This window comes from Rhinoderma darwinii (assembly GCF_050947455.1).
Source record: "Rhinoderma darwinii isolate aRhiDar2 chromosome 2 unlocalized genomic scaffold, aRhiDar2.hap1 SUPER_2_unloc_6, whole genome shotgun sequence".
Taxonomy (NCBI): domain Eukaryota; kingdom Metazoa; phylum Chordata; class Amphibia; order Anura; family Rhinodermatidae; genus Rhinoderma; species Rhinoderma darwinii.
In genome coordinates this window covers 202,967-222,941 of record NW_027461729.1, presented here as the reverse complement: position 1 = coordinate 222,941, position 19,975 = coordinate 202,967, and the positions used below count along the sequence as shown (strand labels likewise).

The 19,975-nt window shown below is 47.6% G+C and overlaps 15 non-coding genes across 15 annotated transcripts; all 15 read right to left on the bottom strand.

Moving 5' to 3' along the window:
• Window positions 1–469: 469 nt before the first annotated feature.
• LOC142681542 (U2 spliceosomal RNA) lies at window positions 470–660 on the bottom strand. The gene has a single exon (XR_012853436.1). It is a non-coding gene; the product is annotated as a U2 spliceosomal RNA (small nuclear RNA).
• A 1,128-nt stretch (window positions 661–1,788) lies between these two features.
• On the bottom strand, window positions 1,789–1,980 carry LOC142681707 (U2 spliceosomal RNA). Its single transcript, XR_012853585.1, has one exon. It is a non-coding gene; the product is annotated as a U2 spliceosomal RNA (small nuclear RNA).
• Window positions 1,981–3,106: 1,126 nt separating this feature from the next.
• On the bottom strand, window positions 3,107–3,297 carry LOC142681627 (U2 spliceosomal RNA). The gene has a single exon (XR_012853514.1). It is a non-coding gene; the product is annotated as a U2 spliceosomal RNA (small nuclear RNA).
• A 1,128-nt stretch (window positions 3,298–4,425) lies between these two features.
• On the bottom strand, window positions 4,426–4,616 carry LOC142681541 (U2 spliceosomal RNA). The gene has a single exon (XR_012853435.1). It is a non-coding gene; the product is annotated as a U2 spliceosomal RNA (small nuclear RNA).
• A 1,136-nt stretch (window positions 4,617–5,752) lies between these two features.
• On the bottom strand, window positions 5,753–5,943 carry LOC142681539 (U2 spliceosomal RNA). Its single transcript, XR_012853434.1, has one exon. It is a non-coding gene; the product is annotated as a U2 spliceosomal RNA (small nuclear RNA).
• Window positions 5,944–7,070: 1,127 nt separating this feature from the next.
• LOC142681537 (U2 spliceosomal RNA) lies at window positions 7,071–7,261 on the bottom strand. Its single transcript, XR_012853432.1, has one exon. It is a non-coding gene; the product is annotated as a U2 spliceosomal RNA (small nuclear RNA).
• Window positions 7,262–8,389: 1,128 nt separating this feature from the next.
• On the bottom strand, window positions 8,390–8,581 carry LOC142681705 (U2 spliceosomal RNA). Its single transcript, XR_012853584.1, has one exon. It is a non-coding gene; the product is annotated as a U2 spliceosomal RNA (small nuclear RNA).
• Window positions 8,582–9,707: 1,126 nt separating this feature from the next.
• LOC142681536 (U2 spliceosomal RNA) lies at window positions 9,708–9,898 on the bottom strand. Its single transcript, XR_012853431.1, has one exon. It is a non-coding gene; the product is annotated as a U2 spliceosomal RNA (small nuclear RNA).
• A 1,135-nt stretch (window positions 9,899–11,033) lies between these two features.
• Window positions 11,034–11,224, bottom strand: LOC142681535 (U2 spliceosomal RNA). The gene has a single exon (XR_012853430.1). It is a non-coding gene; the product is annotated as a U2 spliceosomal RNA (small nuclear RNA).
• Window positions 11,225–12,344: 1,120 nt separating this feature from the next.
• On the bottom strand, window positions 12,345–12,535 carry LOC142681534 (U2 spliceosomal RNA). Its single transcript, XR_012853429.1, has one exon. It is a non-coding gene; the product is annotated as a U2 spliceosomal RNA (small nuclear RNA).
• A 1,126-nt stretch (window positions 12,536–13,661) lies between these two features.
• Window positions 13,662–13,852, bottom strand: LOC142681533 (U2 spliceosomal RNA). Its single transcript, XR_012853428.1, has one exon. It is a non-coding gene; the product is annotated as a U2 spliceosomal RNA (small nuclear RNA).
• Window positions 13,853–14,977: 1,125 nt separating this feature from the next.
• On the bottom strand, window positions 14,978–15,168 carry LOC142681751 (U2 spliceosomal RNA). Its single transcript, XR_012853625.1, has one exon. It is a non-coding gene; the product is annotated as a U2 spliceosomal RNA (small nuclear RNA).
• Window positions 15,169–16,294: 1,126 nt separating this feature from the next.
• Window positions 16,295–16,485, bottom strand: LOC142681532 (U2 spliceosomal RNA). The gene has a single exon (XR_012853427.1). It is a non-coding gene; the product is annotated as a U2 spliceosomal RNA (small nuclear RNA).
• A 1,135-nt stretch (window positions 16,486–17,620) lies between these two features.
• On the bottom strand, window positions 17,621–17,811 carry LOC142681531 (U2 spliceosomal RNA). The gene has a single exon (XR_012853426.1). It is a non-coding gene; the product is annotated as a U2 spliceosomal RNA (small nuclear RNA).
• Window positions 17,812–18,943: 1,132 nt separating this feature from the next.
• LOC142681530 (U2 spliceosomal RNA) lies at window positions 18,944–19,134 on the bottom strand. Its single transcript, XR_012853425.1, has one exon. It is a non-coding gene; the product is annotated as a U2 spliceosomal RNA (small nuclear RNA).
• Window positions 19,135–19,975: the final 841 nt, after the last annotated feature.

Sequence of the window (19,975 nt, the reverse complement as noted above, 5' to 3'; positions counted from 1 at the left end):
AATGTAGGGACCACAGTACATTCCATCACATCCATCTAGTGTACACAGGTAGGTCCATTGTGACGGGCGGGCGGGCGGGCGGGCGGGCTGGCTGCTTTAATGGCTGTTTGCTGTTCCCCTACTCCACTCCACTATTTCACTATGGTGCTGCATCAATCAGTGGCTGGCTCAGGTGCAGCTCTTTAACCTACCTAGGAGGGAGGGCGGAGAGAAGACAAGGAAGGTGAATGAGCTGTTCCAATGTGAAATGCCGGAAACACAGAAACACAGACGACACAAAACAAGAGGTGGCAATGTATTAATTAATTGCATTTAATAAATTAGCTCATTATCACACATGACTGTACAAATGCATTGTCCAACAGGTGTTGAAATAATGGGATTAAAAGGGGAGATCCCATCCGAAAGACAAAAACAATGGCAAACACAAAAAGCACTTTTGGAATCTGATTTTAGTAAACACATAAGGAAAGGGTGCACCGGTCCTGGAAATACTGCAATACCAGGTCAATGCGTGGAGTGGACAGAGCAAGCTCTATTTCCATCTCCCTGTTCTAAAAATCCATTTAATATATGGTCCCCAGATAGGGGACGTATCAGATATTAAACTGATAAGAACAGATACTACACTTGATCTTAGCCAAAAGGCCGAGAAGCGATAACCCGAACGTGCAGCGCGTTTTGCTTCTTTTGCTTGCACCACAATGCAGTGCTGAAAGAGGAGGAATCGACATAAAAACGCCTTCCTGGCAACGCCCAAATGCCCTCCTGCCGTGCAAACACTGGCAGCAGCAGCAGCAGCAGCAGCAGTAAGTGCATGCCCACTGCCACCCCTTCTCCTTTCACACCTTGTATCAGCTTTAATCCAGTCCAGTGCTGCCTGCTGAGCAGCACTGACCAACACTGCCTGGGCCCAGGCTTTTATCTCTGAGGCCCCATTATGATGTCAGAAAGCTGGCTCTGGCTCCTGAGGTCTCCACTATGACACGTGCAAAGTTCCGTCTGAACTTTATATAAGACGGTGCGGCTCAGTCAGTCACTCAGTGTTGCCTGAGAGGGCAACACTGCAACAGCCGGCCCCCAGGCTGTCTTTTTTTTGCACAGCTAGTTGCCTCCAGGAGGCCACAAGAGGGAGACAAGGGACTGCAAAATGGAAAATAGGCATCCACCAACTTTACAGACAACTTGTTCTCCTTGCTCCTACAACCTCCATCCTTGCACAGTTTGTTATTCTTCCAGGTAACATAGTAACAAATCCAAATTGCTGCTCTCTTTGTAGGCAAGCAAGGGTTTGTTGCAACTGCAATTCTTACTTCTTCTTGAAATGTAGGGACCACAGTACATTCCATCACATCCATCTAGTGTACACAGGTAGGTCCATTGTGACGGGCGGGCGGGCGGGCGGGCTGGCTGCTTTAATGGCTGTTTGCTGTTCCCCTACTCCACTCCACTATTTGAATATGGTGCTGCATCAATCAGTGGCTGGCTCAGGTGCAGCTCTTTAACCTACCTAGGAGGGAGGGCGGAGAGAAGACAAGGAAGGTGAATGAGCTGTTCCAATGTGAAATGCCGGAAACACAGAAACACAGACGACACAAAACAAGAGGTGGCAATGTATTAATTAATTGCATTTAATAAATTAGCTCATTATCACACATGACTGTACAAATGCATTGTCCAACAGGTGTTGAAATAATGGGATTAAAAGGGGAGATCCCATCCGAAAGACAAAAACAATGGCAAACACAAAAAGCACTTTTGGAATCTGATTTTAGTAAACACATAAGGAAAGGGTGCACCGGTCCTGGAAATACTGCAATACCAGGTCAATGCGTGGAGTGGACAGAGCAAGCTCTATTTCCATCTCCCTGTTCTAAAAATCCATTTAATATATGGTCCCCAGATAGGGGACGTATCAGATATTAAACTGATAAGAACAGATACTACACTTGATCTTAGCCAAAAGGCCAAGAATGCGATAACCCGAACGTGCCGCGCGTTTTGCTTCTTTTGCTTGCACCACAATGCAGTGCTGAAAGAGGAGGAATCGACATAAAAATGCCTTCCTGGCAACGCCCAAATGCCCTCCTGCCGTGCAAACACTGGCAGCAGCAGCAGCAGCAGTAAGTGCATGCCCACTGCCACCCCTTCTCCTTTCACACCTTGTATCAGCTTTAATCCAGTCCAGTGCTGCCTGCTGAGCAGCACTGACCAATACTGCCTGGGCCCAGGCTTTTATCTCTGAGGCCCCATTATGATGTCAGAAAGCTGGCTCTGGCTCCTGAGGTCTCCACTATGACACGTGAAAAGTTCCGTCTGAACTTTATATAAGACGGTGCGGCTCAGTCAGTCACTCAGTGTTGCCTGAGAGGGCAACACTGCAACAGCCGGCCCCCAGGCTGTCTTTTTTTTGCACAGCTAGTTGCCTCCAGGAGGCCACAAGAGGGAGACAAGGGACTGCAAAATGGAAAATAAGCATCCACCAACTTTACAGACAACTTGTTCTCCTTGCTCCTACAACCTCCATCCTTGCACAGTTTGTTATTCTTCCAGGTAACATAGTAACAAATCCAAATTGCTGCTCTCTTTGTAGGCAAGCAAGGGTTTGTTGCAACTGCAATTCTTACTTCTTCTTGAAATGTAGGGACCACAGTACATTCCATCACATCCATCTAGTGTACACAGGTAGGTCCATTGTGACGGGCGGGCGGGCGGGCGGGCGGGCTGGCTGCTTTAATGGCTGTTTGCTGTTCCCCTACTCCACTCCACTATTTCACTATGGTGCTGCATCAATCAGTGGCTGGCTCAGGTGCAGCTCTTTAACCTACCTAGGAGGGAGGGCGGAGAGAAGACAAGGAAGGTGAATGAGCTGTTCCAATGTGAAATGCCGGAAACACAGAAACACAGACGACACAAAACAAGAGGTGGCAATGTATTAATTAATTGCATTTAATAAATTAGCTCATTATCACACATGACTGTACAAATGCATTGTCCAACAGGTGTTGAAATAATGGGATTAAAAGGGGAGATCCCATCCGAAAGACAAAAACAATGGCAAACACAAAAAGCACTTTTGGAATCTGATTTTAGTAAACACATAAGGAAAGGGTGCACCGGTCCTGGAAATACTGCAATACCAGGTCAATGCGTGGAGTGGACAGAGCAAGCTCTATTTCCATCTCCCTGTTCTAAAAATCCATTTAATATATGGTCCCCAGTTAGGGGACGTATCAGATATTAAACTGATAAGAACAGATACTACACTTGATCTTAGCCAAAAGGCCGAGAAGCGATAACCCGAACGTGCAGCGCGTTTTGCTTCTTTTGCTTGCACCACAATGCAGTGCTGAAAGAGGAGGAATCGACATAAAAACGCCTTCCTGGCAACGCCCAAATGCCCTCCTGCCGTGCAAACACTGGCAGCAGCAGCAGCAGCAGCAGCAGTAAGTGCATGCCCACTGCCACCCCTTCTCCTTTCACACCTTGTATCAGCTTTAATCCAGTCCAGTGCTGCCTGCTGAGCAGCACTGACCAACACTGCCTGGGCCCAGGCTTTTATCTCTGAGGCCCCATTATGATGTCAGAAAGCTGGCTCTGGCTCCTGAGGTCTCCACTATGACACGTGCAAAGTTCCGTCTGAACTTTATATAAGACGGTGCGGCTCAGTCAGTCACTCAGTGTTGCCTGAGAGGGCAACACTGCAACAGCCGGCCCCCAGGCTGTCTTTTTTTTGCACAGCTAGTTGCCTCCAGGAGGCCACAAGAGGGAGACAAGGGACTGCAAAATGGAAAATAGGCATCCACCAACTTTACAGACAACTTGTTCTCCTTGCTCCTACAACCTCCATCCTTGCACAGTTTGTTATTCTTCCAGGTAACATAGTAACAAATCCAAATTGCTGCTCTCTTTGTAGGCAAGCAAGGGTTTGTTGCAACTGCAATTCTTACTTCTTCTTGAAATGTAGGGACCACAGTACATTCCATCACATCCATCTAGTGTACACAGGTAGGTCCATTGTGACGGGCGGGCGGGCGGGCGGGCTGGCTGCTTTAATGGCTGTTTGCTGTTCCCCTACTCCACTCCACTATTTCACTATGGTGCTGCATCAATCAGTGGCTGGCTCAGGTGCAGCTCTTTAACCTACCTAGGAGGGAGGGCGGAGAGAAGACAAGGAAGGTGAATGAGCTGTTCCAATGTGAAATGCCGGAAACACAGAAACACAGACGACACAAAACAAGAGGTGGCAATGTATTAATTAATTGCATTTAATAAATTAGCTCATTATCACACATGACTGTACAAATGCATTGTCCAACAGGTGTTGAAATAATGGGATTAAAAGGGGAGATCCCATCCGAAAGACAAAAACAATGGCAAACACAAAAAGCACTTTTGGAATCTGATTTTAGTAAACACATAAGGAAAGGGTGCACCGGTCCTGGAAATACTGCAATACCAGGTCAATGCGTGGAGTGGACAGAGCAAGCTCTATTTCCATCTCCCTGTTCTAAAAATCCATTTAATATATGGTCCCCAGATAGGGGACGTATCAGATATTAAACTGATAAGAACAGATACTACACTTGATCTTAGCCAAAAGGCCGAGAAGCGATAACCCGAACGTGCAGCGCGTTTTGCTTCTTTTGCTTGCACCACAATGCAGTGCTGAAAGAGGAGGAATCGACATAAAAACGCCTTCCTGGCAACGCCCAAATGCCCTCCTGCCGTGCAAACACTGGCAGCAGCAGCAGCAGCAGCAGCAGTAAGTGCATGCCCACTGCCACCCCTTCTCCTTTCACACCTTGTATCAGCTTTAATCCAGTCCAGTGCTGCCTGCTGAGCAGCACTGACCAACACTGCCTGGGCCCAGGCTTTTATCTCTGAGGCCCCATTATGATGTCAGAAAGCTGGCTCTGGCTCCTGAGGTCTCCACTATGACACGTGCAAAGTTCCGTCTGAACTTTATATAAGACGGTGCGGCTCAGTCAGTCACTCAGTGTTGCCTGAGAGGGCAACACTGCAACAGCCGGCCCCCAGGCTGTCTTTTTTTTGCACAGCTAGTTGCCTCCAGGAGGCCACAAGAGGGAGACAAGGGACTGCAAAATGGAAAATAGGCATCCACCAACTTTACAGACAACTTGTTCTCCTTGCTCCTACAACCTCCATCCTTGCACAGTTTGTTATTCTTCCAGGTAACATAGTAACAAATCCAAATTGCTGCTCTCTTTGTAGGCAAGCAAGGGTTTGTTGCAACTGCAATTCTTACTTCTTCTTGAAATGTAGGGACCACAGTACATTCCATCACATCCATCTAGTGTACACAGGTAGGTCCATTGTGACGGGCGGGCGGGCGGGCGGGCGGGCGGGCTGGCTGCTTTAATGGCTGTTTGCTGTTCCCCTACTCCACTCCACTATTTGACTATGGTGCTGCATCAATCAGTGGCTGGCTCAGGTGCAGCTCTTTAACCTACCTAGGAGGGAGGGCGGAGAGAAGACAAGGAAGGTGAATGAGCTGTTCCAATGTGAAATGCCGGAAACACAGAAACACAGACGACACAAAACAAGAGGTGGCAATGTATTAATTAATTGCATTTAATAAATTAGCTCATTATCACACATGACTGTACAAATGCATTGTCCAACAGGTGTTGAAATAATGGGATTAAAAGGGGAGATCCCATCCGAAAGACAAAAACAATGGCAAACACAAAAAGCACTTTTGGAATCTGATTTTAGTAAACACATAAGGAAAGGGTGCACCGGTCCTGGAAATACTGCAATACCAGGTCAATGCGTGGAGTGGACAGAGCAAGCTCTATTTCCATCTCCCTGTTCTAAAAATCCATTTAATATATGGTCCCCAGATAGGGGACGTATCAGATATTAAACTGATAAGAACAGATACTACACTTGATCTTAGCCAAAAGGCCGAGAAGCGATAACCCGAACGTGCCGCGCGTTTTGCTTCTTTTGCTTGCACCACAATGCAGTGCTGAAAGAGGAGGAATCGACATAAAAACGCCTTCCTGGCAACGCCCAAATGCCCTCCTGCCGTGCAAACACTGGCAGCAGCAGCAGCAGCAGCAGCAGCAGTAAGTGCATGCCCACTGCCACCCCTTCTCCTTTCACACCTTGTATCAGCTTTAATCCAGTCCAGTGCTGCCTGCTGAGCAGCACTGACCAACACTGCCTGGGCCCAGGCTTTTATCTCTGAGGCCCCATTATGATGTCAGAAAGCTGGCTCTGGCTCCTGAGGTCTCCACTATGACACGTGCAAAGTTCCGTCTGAACTTTATATAAGACGGTGCGGCTCAGTCAGTCACTCAGTGTTGCCTGAGAGGGCAACACTGCAACAGCCGGCCCCCAGGCTGTCTTTTTTTTGCACAGCTAGTTGCCTCCAGGAGGCCACAAGAGGGAGACAAGGGACTGCAAAATGGAAAATAGGCATCCACCAACTTTACAGACAACTTGTTCTCCTTGCTCCTACAACCTCCATCCTTGCACAGTTTGTTATTCTTCCAGGTAACATAGTAACAAATCCAAATTGCTGCTCTCTTTGTAGGCAAGCAAGGGTTTGTTGCAACTGCAATTCTTACTTCTTCTTGAAATGTAGGGACCACAGTACATTCCATCACATCCATCTAGTGTACACAGGTAGGTCCATTGTGACGGGCGGGCGGGCGGGCTGGCTGCTTTAATGGCTGTTTGCTGTTCCCCTACTCCACTCCACTATTTCACTATGGTGCTGCATCAATCAGTGGCTGGCTCAGGTGCAGCTCTTTAACCTACCTAGGAGGGAGGGCGGAGAGAAGACAAGGAAGGTGAATGAGCTGTTCCAATGTGAAATGCCGGAAACACAGAAACACAGACGACACAAAACAAGAGGTGGCAATGTATTAATTAATTGCATTTAATAAATTAGCTCATTATCACACATGACTGTACAAATGCATTGTCCAACAGGTGTTGAAATAATGGGATTAAAAGGGGAGATCCCATCCGAAAGACAAAAACAATGGCAAACACAAAAAGCACTTTTGGAATCTGATTTTAGTAAACACATAAGGAAAGGGTGCACCGGTCCTGGAAATACTGCAATACCAGGTCAATGCGTGGAGTGGACAGAGCAAGCTCTATTTCCATCTCCCTGTTCTAAAAATCCATTTAATATATGGTCCCCAGATAGGGGACGTATCAGATATTAAACTGATAAGAACAGATACTACACTTGATCTTAGCCAAAAGGCCGAGAAGCGATAACCCGAACGTGCAGCGCGTTTTGCTTCTTTTGCTTGCACCACAATGCAGTGCTGAAAGAGGAGGAATCGACATAAAAACGCCTTCCTGGCAACGCCCAAATGCCCTCCTGCCGTGCAAACACTGGCAGCAGCAGCAGCAGCAGCAGCAGTAAGTGCATGCCCACTGCCACCCCTTCTCCTTTCACACCTTGTATCAGCTTTAATCCAGTCCAGTGCTGCCTGCTGAGCAGCACTGACCAACACTGCCTGGGCCCAGGCTTTTATCTCTGAGGCCCCATTATGATGTCAGAAAGCTGGCTCTGGCTCCTGAGGTCTCCACTATGACACGTGCAAAGTTCCGTCTGAACTTTATATAAGACGGTGCGGCTCAGTCAGTCACTCAGTGTTGCCTGAGAGGGCAACACTGCAACAGCCGGCCCCCAGGCTGTCTTTTTTTTGCACAGCTAGTTGCCTCCAGGAGGCCACAAGAGGGAGACAAGGGACTGCAAAATGGAAAATAGGCATCCACCAACTTTACAGACAACTTGTTCTCCTTGCTCCTACAACCTCCATCCTTGCACAGTTTGTTATTCTTCCAGGTAACATAGTAACAAATCCAAATTGCTGCTCTCTTTGTAGGCAAGCAAGGGTTTGTTGCAACTGCAATTCTTACTTCTTCTTGAAATGTAGGGACCACAGTACATTCCATCACATCCATCTAGTGTACACAGGTAGGTCCATTGTGACGGGCGGGCGGGCGGGCGGGCTGGCTGCTTTAATGGCTGTTTGCTGTTCCCCTACTCCACTCCACTATTTGAATATGGTGCTGCATCAATCAGTGGCTGGCTCAGGTGCAGCTCTTTAACCTACCTAGGAGGGAGGGCGGAGAGAAGACAAGGAAGGTGAATGAGCTGTTCCAATGTGAAATGCCGGAAACACAGAAACACAGACGACACAAAACAAGAGGTGGCAATGTATTAATTAATTGCATTTAATAAATTAGCTCATTATCACACATGACTGTACAAATGCATTGTCCAACAGGTGTTGAAATAATGGGATTAAAAGGGGAGATCCCATCCGAAAGACAAAAACAATGGCAAACACAAAAAGCACTTTTGGAATCTGATTTTAGTAAACACATAAGGAAAGGGTGCACCGGTCCTGGAAATACTGCAATACCAGGTCAATGCGTGGAGTGGACAGAGCAAGCTCTATTTCCATCTCCCTGTTCTAAAAATCCATTTAATATATGGTCCCCAGATAGGGGACGTATCAGATATTAAACTGATAAGAACAGATACTACACTTGATCTTAGCCAAAAGGCCAAGAATGCGATAACCCGAACGTGCCGCGCGTTTTGCTTCTTTTGCTTGCACCACAATGCAGTGCTGAAAGAGGAGGAATCGACATAAAAATGCCTTCCTGGCAACGCCCAAATGCCCTCCTGCCGTGCAAACACTGGCAGCAGCAGCAGCAGCAGTAAGTGCATGCCCACTGCCACCCCTTCTCCTTTCACACCTTGTATCAGCTTTAATCCAGTCCAGTGCTGCCTGCTGAGCAGCACTGACCAACACTGCCTGGGCCCAGGCTTTTATCTCTGAGGCCCCATTATGATGTCAGAAAGCTGGCTCTGGCTCCTGAGGTCTCCACTATGACACGTGCAAAGTTCCGTCTGAACTTTATATAAGACGGTGCGGCTCAGTCAGTCACTCAGTGTTGCCTGAGAGGGCAACACTGCAACAGCCGGCCCCCAGGCTGTCTTTTTTTTGCACAGCTAGTTGCCTCCAGGAGGCCACAAGAGGGAGACAAGGGACTGCAAAATGGAAAATAAGCATCCACCAACTTTACAGACAACTTGTTCTCCTTGCTCCTACAACCTCCATCCTTGCACAGTTTGTTATTCTTCCAGGTAACATAGTAACAAATCCAAATTGCTGCTCTCTTTGTAGGCAAGCAAGGGTTTGTTGCAACTGCAATTCTTACTTCTTCTTGAAATGTAGGGACCACAGTACATTCCATCACATCCATCTAGTGTACACAGGTAGGTCCATTGTGACGGGCGGGCGGGCGGGCGGGCGGGCTGGCTGCTTTAATGGCTGTTTGCTGTTCCCCTACTCCACTCCACTATTTGACTATGGTGCTGCATCAATCAGTGGCTGGCTCAGGTGCAGCTCTTTAACCTACCTAGGAGGGAGGGCGGAGAGAAGACAAGGAAGGTGAATGAGCTGTTCCAATGTGAAATGCCGGAAACACAGAAACACAGACGACACAAAACAAGAGGTGGCAATGTATTAATTAATTGCATTTAATAAATTAGCTCATTATCACACATGACTGTACAAATGCATTGTCCAACAGGTGTTGAAATAATGGGATTAAAAGGGGAGATCCCATCCGAAAGACAAAAACAATGGCAAACACAAAAAGCACTTTTGGAATCTGATTTTAGTAAACACATAAGGAAAGGGTGCACCGGTCCTGGAAATACTGCAATACCAGGTCAATGCGTGGAGTGGACAGAGCAAGCTCTATTTCCATCTCCCTGTTCTAAAAATCCATTTAATATATGGTCCCCAGATAGGGGACGTATCAGATATTAAACTGATAAGAACAGATACTACACTTGATCTTAGCCAAAAGGCCGAGAAGCGATAACCCGAACGTGCCGCGCGTTTTGCTTCTTTTGCTTGCACCACAATGCAGTGCTGAAAGAGGAGGAATCGACATAAAAACGCCTTCCTGGCAACGCCCAAATGCCCTCCTGCCGTGCAAACACTGGCAGCAGCAGCAGCAGCAGCAGCAGCAGTAAGTGCATGCCCACTGCCACCCCTTCTCCTTTCACACCTTGTATCAGCTTTAATCCAGTCCAGTGCTGCCTGCTGAGCAGCACTGACCAACACTGCCTGGGCCCAGGCTTTTATCTCTGAGGCCCCATTATGATGTCAGAAAGCTGGCTCTGGCTCCTGAGGTCTCCACTATGGCACGTGCAAAGTTCCGTCTGAACTTTATATAAGACGGTGCGGCTCAGTCAGTCACTCAGTGTTGCCTGAGAGGGCAACACTGCAACAGCCGGCCCCCAGGCTGTCTTTTTTTTGCACAGCTAGTTGCCTCCAGGAGGCCACAAGAGGGAGACAAGGGACTGCAAAATGGAAAATAGGCATCCACCAACTTTACAGACAACTTGTTCTCCTTGCTCCTACAACCTCCATCCTTGCACAGTTTGTTATTCTTCCAGGTAACATAGTAACAAATCCAAATTGCTGCTCTCTTTGTAGGCAAGCAAGGGTTTGTTGCAACTGCAATTCTTACTTCTTCTTGAAATGTAGGGACCACAGTACATTCCATCACATCCATCTAGTGTACACAGGTAGGTCCATTGTGACGGGCGGGCGGGCGGGCGGGCGGGCTGGCTGCTTTAATGGCTGTTTGCTGTTCCCCTACTCCACTCCACTATTTCACTATGGTGCTGCATCAATCAGTGGCTGGCTCAGGTGCAGCTCTTTAACCTACCTAGGAGGGAGGGCGGAGAGAAGACAAGGAAGGTGAATGAGCTGTTCCAATGTGAAATGCCGGAAACACAGAAACACAGACGACACAAAACAAGAGGTGGCAATGTATTAATTAATTGCATTTAATAAATTAGCTCATTATCACACATGACTGTACAAATGCATTGTCCAACAGGTGTTGAAATAATGGGATTAAAAGGGGAGATCCCATCCGAAAGACAAAAACAATGGCAAACACAAAAAGCACTTTTGGAATCTGATTTTAGTAAACACATAAGGAAAGGGTGCACCGGTCCTGGAAATACTGCAATACCAGGTCAATGCGTGGAGTGGACAGAGCAAGCTCTATTTCCATCTCCCTGTTCTAAAAATCCATTTAATATATGGTCCCCAGATAGGGGACGTATCAGATATTAAACTGATAAGAACAGATACTACACTTGATCTTAGCCAAAAGGCCGAGAAGCGATAACCCGAACGTGCAGCGCGTTTTGCTTCTTTTGCTTGCACCACAATGCAGTGCTGAAAGAGGAGGAATCGACATAAAAACGCCTTCCTGGCAACGCCCAAATGCCCTCCTGCCGTGCAAACACTGGCAGCAGCAGCAGCAGCAGCAGCAGTAAGTGCATGCCCACTGCCACCCCTTCTCCTTTCACACCTTGTATCAGCTTTAATCCAGTCCAGTGCTGCCTGCTGAGCAGCACTGACCAACACTGCCTGGGCCCAGGCTTTTATCTCTGAGGCCCCATTATGATGTCAGAAAGCTGGCTCTGGCTCCTGAGGTCTCCACTATGACACGTGCAAAGTTCCGTCTGAACTTTATATAAGACGGTGCGGCTCAGTCAGTCACTCAGTGTTGCCTGAGAGGGCAACACTGCAACAGCCGGCCCCCAGGCTGTCTTTTTTTTGCACAGCTAGTTGCCTCCAGGAGGCCACAAGAGGGAGACAAGGGACTGCAAAATGGAAAATAGGCATCCACCAACTTTACAGACAACTTGTTCTCCTTGCTCCTACAACCTCCATCCTTGCACAGTTTGTTATTCTTCCAGGTAACATAGTAACAAATCCAAATTGCTGCTCTCTTTGTAGGCAAGCAAGGGTTTGATGACACTGCAATTCTTACTTCTTCTTGAAATGTAGGGACCACAGTACATTCCATCACATCCATCTAGTGTACACAGGTAGGTCCATTGTGACGGGCGGGCGGGCTGGCTGCTTTAATGGCTGTTTGCTGTTCCCCTACTCCACTCCACTATTTGACTATGGTGCTGCATCAATCAGTGGCTGGCTCAGGTGCAGCTCTTTAACCTACCTAGGAGGGAGGGCGGAGAGAAGACAAGGAAGGTGAATGAGCTGTTCCAATGTGAAATGCCGGAAACACAGAAACACAGACGACACAAAACAAGAGGTGGCAATGTATTAATTAATTGCATTTAATAAATTAGCTCATTATCACACATGACTGTACAAATGCATTGTCCAACAGGTGTTGAAATAATGGGATTAAAAGGGGAGATCCCATCCGAAAGACAAAAACAATGGCAAACACAAAAAGCACTTTTGGAATCTGATTTTAGTAAACACATAAGGAAAGGGTGCACCGGTCCTGGAAATACTGCAATACCAGGTCAATGCGTGGAGTGGACAGAGCAAGCTCTATTTCCATCTCCCTGTTCTAAAAATCCATTTAATATATGGTCCCCAGATAGGGGACGTATCAGATATTAAACTGATAAGAACAGATACTACACTTGATCTTAGCCAAAAGGCCGAGAAGCGATAACCCGAACGTGCCGCGCGTTTTGCTTCTTTTGCTTGCACCACAATGCAGTGCTGAAAGAGGAGGAATCGACATAAAAACGCCTTCCTGGCAACGCCCAAATGCCCTCCTGCCGTGCAAACACTGGCAGCAGCAGCAGCAGCAGTAAGTGCATGCCCACTGCCACCCCTTCTCCTTTCACACCTTGTATCAGCTTTAATCCAGTCCAGTGCTGCCTGCTGAGCAGCACTGACCAACACTGCCTGGGCCCAGGCTTTTATCTCTGAGGCCCCATTATGATGTCAGAAAGCTGGCTCTGGCTCCTGAGGTCTCCACTATGACACGTGCAAAGTTCTGTCTGAACTTTATATAAGACGGTGCGGCTCAGTCAGTCACTCAGTGTTGCCTGAGAGGGCAACACTGCAACAGCCGGCCCCCAGGCTGTCTTTTTTTTGCACAGCTAGTTGCCTCCAGGAGGCCACAAGAGGGAGACAAGGGACTGCAAAATGGAAAATAGGCATCCACCAACTTTACAGACAACTTGTTCTCCTTGCTCCTACAACCTCCATCCTTGCACAGTTTGTTATTCTTCCAGGTAACATAGTAACAAATCCAAATTGCTGCTCTCTTTGTAGGCAAGCAAGGGTTTGTTGCAACTGCAATTCTTACTTCTTCTTGAAATGTAGGGACCACAGTACATTCCATCACATCCATCTAGTGTACACAGGTAGGTCCATGGTGACGGGCGGGCGGGCGGGCGGGCGGGCTGGCTGCTTTAATGGCTGTTTGCTGTTCCCCTACTCCACTCCACTATTTCACTATGGTGCTGCATCAATCAGTGGCTGGCTCAGGTGCAGCTCTTTAACCTACCTAGGAGGGAGGGCGGAGAGAAGACAAGGAAGGTGAATGAGCTGTTCCAATGTGAAATGCCGGAAACACAGAAACACAGACGACACAAAACAAGAGGTGGCAATGTATTAATTAATTGCATTTAATAAATTAGCTCATTATCACACATGACTGTACAAATGCATTGTCCAACAGGTGTTGAAATAATGGGATTAAAAGGGGAGATCCCATCCGAAAGACAAAAACAATGGCAAACACAAAAAGCACTTTTGGAATCTGATTTTAGTAAACACATAAGGAAAGGGTGCACCGGTCCTGGAAATACTGCAATACCAGGTCAATGCGTGGAGTGGACAGAGCAAGCTCTATTTCCATCTCCCTGTTCTAAAAATCCATTTAATATATGGTCCCCAGATAGGGGACGTATCAGATATTAAACTGATAAGAACAGATACTACACTTGATCTTAGCCAAAAGGCCGAGAAGCGATAACCCGAACGTGCAGCGCGTTTTGCTTCTTTTGCTTGCACCACAATGCAGTGCTGAAAGAGGAGGAATCGACATAAAAACGCCTTCCTGGCAACGCCCAAATGCCCTCCTGCCGTGCAAACACTGGCAGCAGCAGCAGCAGCAGCAGTAAGTGCATGCCCACTGCCACCCCTTCTCCTTTCACACCTTGTATCAGCTTTAATCCAGTCCAGTGCTGCCTGCTGAGCAGCACTGACCAACACTGCCTGGGCCCAGGCTTTTATCTCTGAGGCCCCATTATGATGTCAGAAAGCTGGCTCTGGCTCCTGAGGTCTCCACTATGACACGTGCAAAGTTCCGTCTGAACTTTATATAAGACGGTGCGGCTCAGTCAGTCACTCAGTGTTGCCAGAGAGGGCAACACTGCAACAGCCGGCCCCCAGGCTGTCTTTTTTTTGCACAGCTAGTTGCCTCCAGGAGGCCACAAGAGGGAGACAAGGGACTGCAAAATGGAAAATAGGCATCCACCAACTTTACAGACAACTTGTTCTCCTTGCTCCTACAACCTCCATCCTTGCACAGTTTGTTATTCTTCCAGGTAACATAGTAACAAATCCAAATTGCTGCTCTCTTTGTAGGCAAGCAAGGGTTTGTTGCAACTGCAATTCTTACTTCTTCTTGAAATGTAGGGACCACAGTACATTCCATCACATCCATCTAGTGTACACAGGTAGGTCCATTGTGACGGGCGGGCGGGCGGGCGGGCTGGCTGCTTTAATGGCTGTTTGCTGTTCCCCTACTCCACTCCACTATTTGAATATGGTGCTGCATCAATCAGTGGCTGGCTCAGGTGCAGCTCTTTAACCTACCTAGGAGGGAGGGCGGAGAGAAGACAAGGAAGGTGAATGAGCTGTTCCAATGTGAAATGCCGGAAACACAGAAACACAGACGACACAAAACAAGAGGTGGCAATGTATTAATTAATTGCATTTAATAAATTAGCTCATTATCACACATGACTGTACAAATGCATTGTCCAACAGGTGTTGAAATAATGGGATTAAAAGGGGAGATCCCATCCGAAAGACAAAAACAATGGCAAACACAAAAAGCACTTTTGGAATCTGATTTTAGTAAACACATAAGGAAAGGGTGCACCGGTCCTGGAAATACTGCAATACCAGGTCAATGCGTGGAGTGGACAGAGCAAGCTCTATTTCCATCTCCCTGTTCTAAAAATCCATTTAATATATGGTCCCCAGATAGGGGACGTTCAGATATTAAACTGATAAGAACAGATACTACACTTGATCTTAGCCAAAAGGCCAAGAATGCGATAACCCGAACGTGCCGCGCGTTTTGCTTCTTTTGCTTGCACCACAATGCAGTGCTGAAAGAGGAGGAATCGACATAAAAATGCCTTCCTGGCAACGCCCAAATGCCCTCCTGCCGTGCAAACACTGGCAGCAGCAGCAGCAGCAGTAAGTGCATGCCCACTGCCACCCCTTCTCCTTTCACACCTTGTATCAGCTTTAATCCAGTCCAGTGCTGCCTGCTGAGCAGCACTGACCAACACTGCCTGGGCCCAGGCTTTTATCTCTGAGGCCCCATTATGATGTCAGAAAGCTGGCTCTGGCTCCTGAGGTCTCCACTATGACACGTGCAAAGTTCCGTCTGAACTTTATATAAGACGGTGCGGCTCAGTCAGTCACTCAGTGTTGCCTGAGAGGGCAACACTGCAACAGCCGGCCCCCAGGCTGTCTTTTTTTTGCACAGCTAGTTGCCTCCAGGAGGCCACAAGAGGGAGACAAGGGACTGCAAAATGGAAAATAGGCATCCACCAACTTTACAGACAACTTGTTCTCCTTGCTCCTACAACCTCCATCCTTGCACAGTTTGTTATTCTTCCAGGTAACATAGTAACAAATCCAAATTGCTGCTCTCTTTGTAGGCAAGCAAGGGTTTGTTGCAACTGCAATTCTTACTTCTTCTTGAAATGTAGGGACCACAGTACATTCCATCACATCCATCTAGTGTACACAGGTAGGTCCATTGTGACGGGCGGGCGGGCGGGCGGGCGGGCTGGCTGCTTTAATGGCTGTTTGCTGTTCCCCTACTCCACTCCACTATTTGACTATGGTGCTGCATCAATCAGTGGCTGGCTCAGGTGCAGCTCTTTAACCTACCTAGGAGGGAGGGCGGAGAGAAGACAAGGAAGGTGAATGAGCTGTTCCAATGTGAAATGCCGGAAACACAGAAACACAGACGACACAAAACAAGAGGTGGCAATGTATTAATTAATTGCATTTAATAAATTAGCTCATTATCACACATGACTGTACAAATGCATTGTCCAACAGGTGTTGAAATAATGGGATTAAAAGGGGAGATCCCATCCGAAAGACAAAAACAATGGCAAACACAAAAAGCACTTTTGGAATCTGATTTTAGTAAACACATAAGGAAAGGGTGCACCGGTCCTGGAAATACTGCAATACCAGGTCAATGCGTGGAGTGGACAGAGCAAGCTCTATTTCCATCTCCCTGTTCTAAAAATCCATTTAATATATGGTCCCCAGATAGGGGACGTATCAGATATTAAACTGATAAGAACAGATACTACACTTGATCTTAGCCAAAAGGCCGAGAAGCGATAACCCGAACGTGCCGCGCGTTTTGCTTCTTTTGCTTGCACCACAATGCAGTGCTGAAAGAGGAGGAATCGACATAAAAACGCCTTCCTGGCAACGCCCAAATGCCCTCCTGCCGTGCAAACACTGGCAGCAGCAGCAGCAGCAGCAGCAGCAGTAAGTGCATGCCCACTGCCACCCCTTCTCCTTTCACACCTTGTATCAGCTTTAATCCAGTCCAGTGCTGCCTGCTGAGCAGCACTGACCAACACTGCCTGGGCCCAGGCTTTTATCTCTGAGGCCCCATTATGATGTCAGAAAGCTGGCTCTGGCTCCTGAGGTCTCCACTATGACACGTGCAAAGTTCCGTCTGAACTTTATATAAGACGGTGCGGCTCAGTCAGTCACTCAGTGTTGCCTGAGAGGGCAACACTGCAACAGCCGGCCCCCAGGCTGTCTTTTTTTTGCACAGCTAGTTGCCTCCAGGAGGCCACAAGAGGGAGACAAGGGACTGCAAAATGGAAAATAGGCATCCACCAACTTTACAGACAACTTGTTCTCCTTGCTCCTACAACCTCCATCCTTGCACAGTTTGTTATTCTTCCAGGTAACATAGTAACAAATCCAAATTGCTGCTCTCTTTGTAGGCAAGCAAGGGTTTGTTGCAACTGCAATTCTTACTTCTTCTTGAAATGTAGGGACCACAGTACATTCCATCACATCCATCTAGTGTACACAGGTAGGTCCATTGTGACGGGCGGGCGGGCGGGCGGGCGGGCTGGCTGCTTTAATGGCTGTTTGCTGTTCCCCTACTCCACTCCACTATTTCACTATGGTGCTGCATCAATCAGTGGCTGGCTCAGGTGCAGCTCTTTAACCTACCTAGGAGGGAGGGCGGAGAGAAGACAAGGAAGGTGAATGAGCTGTTCCAATGTGAAATGCCGGAAACACAGAAACACAGACGACACAAAACAAGAGGTGGCAATGTATTAATTAATTGCATTTAATAAATTAGCTCATTATCACACATGACTGTACAAATGCATTGTCCAACAGGTGTTGAAATAATGGGATTAAAAGGGGAGATCCCATCCGAAAGACAAAAACAATGGCAAACACAAAAAGCACTTTTGGAATCTGATTTTAGTAAACACATAAGGAAAGGGTGCACCGGTCCTGGAAATACTGCAATACCAGGTCAATGCGTGGAGTGGACAGAGCAAGCTCTATTTCCATCTCCCTGTTCTAAAAATCCATTTAATATATGGTCCCCAGATAGGGGACGTATCAGATATTAAACTGATAAGAACAGATACTACACTTGATCTTAGCCAAAAGGCCGAGAAGCGATAACCCGAACGTGCAGCGCGTTTTGCTTCTTTTGCTTGCACCACAATGCAGTGCTGAAAGAGGAGGAATCGACATAAAAACGCCTTCCTGGCAACGCCCAAATGCCCTCCTGCCGTGCAAACACTGGCAGCAGCAGCAGCAGCAGCAGCAGTAAGTGCATGCCCACTGCCACCCCTTCTCCTTTCACACCTTGTATCAGCTTTAATCCAGTCCAGTGCTGCCTGCTGAGCAGCACTGACCAACACTGCCTGGGCCCAGGCTTTTATCTCTGAGGCCCCATTATGATGTCAGAAAGCTGGCTCTGGCTCCTGAGGTCTCCACTATGACACGTGCAAAGTTCCGTCTGAACTTTATATAAGACGGTGCGGCTCAGTCAGTCACTCAGTGTTGCCTGAGAGGGCAACACTGCAACAGCCGGCCCCCAGGCTGTCTTTTTTTTGCACAGCTAGTTGCCTCCAGGAGGCCACAAGAGGGAGACAAGGGACTGCAAAATGGAAAATAGGCATCCACCAACTTTACAGACAACTTGTTCTCCTTGCTCCTACAACCTCCATCCTTGCACAGTTTGTTATTCTTCCAGGTAACATAGTAACAAATCCAAATTGCTGCTCTCTTTGTAGGCAAGCAAGGGTTTGTTGCAACTGCAATTCTTACTTCTTCTTGAAATGTAGGGACCACAGTACATTCCATCACATCCATCTAGTGTACACAGGTAGGTCCATTGTGACGGGCGGGCGGGCGGGCGGGCGGGCTGGCTGCTTTAATGGCTGTTTGCTGTTCCCCTACTCCACTCCACTATTTGACTATGGTGCTGCATCAATCAGTGGCTGGCTCAGGTGCAGCTCTTTAACCTACCTAGGAGGGAGGGCGGAGAGAAGACAAGGAAGGTGAATGAGCTGTTCCAATGTGAAATGCCGGAAACACAGAAACACAGACGACACAAAACAAGAGGTGGCAATGTATTAATTAATTGCATTTAATAAATTAGCTCATTATCACACATGACTGTACAAATGCATTGTCCAACAGGTGTTGAAATAATGGGATTAAAAGGGGAGATCCCATCCGAAAGACAAAAACAATGGCAAACACAAAAAGCACTTTTGGAATCTGATTTTAGTAAACACATAAGGAAAGGGTGCACCGGTCCTGGAAATACTGCAATACCAGGTCAATGCGTGGAGTGGACAGAGCAAGCTCTATTTCCATCTCCCTGTTCTAAAAATCCATTTAATATATGGTCCCCAGATAGGGGACGTATCAGATATTAAACTGATAAGAACAGATACTACACTTGATCTTAGCCAAAAGGCCGAGAAGCGATAACCCGAACGTGCCGCGCGTTTTGCTTCTTTTGCTTGCACCACAATGCAGTGCTGAAAGAGGAGGAATCGACATAAAAACGCCTTCCTGGCAACGCCCAAATGCCCTCCTGCCGTGCAAACACTGGCAGCAGCAGCAGCAGCAGCAGCAGCAGTAAGTGCATGCCCACTGCCACCCCTTCTCCTTTCACACCTTGTATCAGCTTTAATCCAGTCCAGTGCTGCCTGCTGAGCAGCACTGACCAACACTGCCTGGGCCCAGGCTTTTATCTCTGAGGCCCCATTATGATGTCAGAAAGCTGGCTCTGGCTCCTGAGGTCTCCACTATGACACGTGCAAAGTTCCGTCTGAACTTTATATAAGACGGTGCGGCTCAGTCAGTCACTCAGTGTTGCCTGAGAGGGCAACACTGCAACAGCCGGCCCCCAGGCTGTCTTTTTTTTGCACAGCTAGTTGCCTCCAGGAGGCCACAAGAGGGAGACAAGGGACTGCAAAATGGAAAATAGGCATCCACCAACTTTACAGACAACTTGTTCTCCTTGCTCCTACAACCTCCATCCTTGCACAGTTTGTTATTCTTCCAGGTAACATAGTAACAAATCCAAATTGCTGCTCTCTTTGTAGGCAAGCAAGGGTTTGTTGCAACTGCAATTCTTACTTCTTCTTGAAATGTAGGGACCACAGTACATTCCATCACATCCATCTAGTGTACACAGGTAGGTCCATTGTGACGGGCGGGCGGGCGGGCGGGCGGGCTGGCTGCTTTAATGGCTGTTTGCTGTTCCCCTACTCCACTCCACTATTTCACTATGGTGCTGCATCAATCAGTGGCTGGCTCAGGTG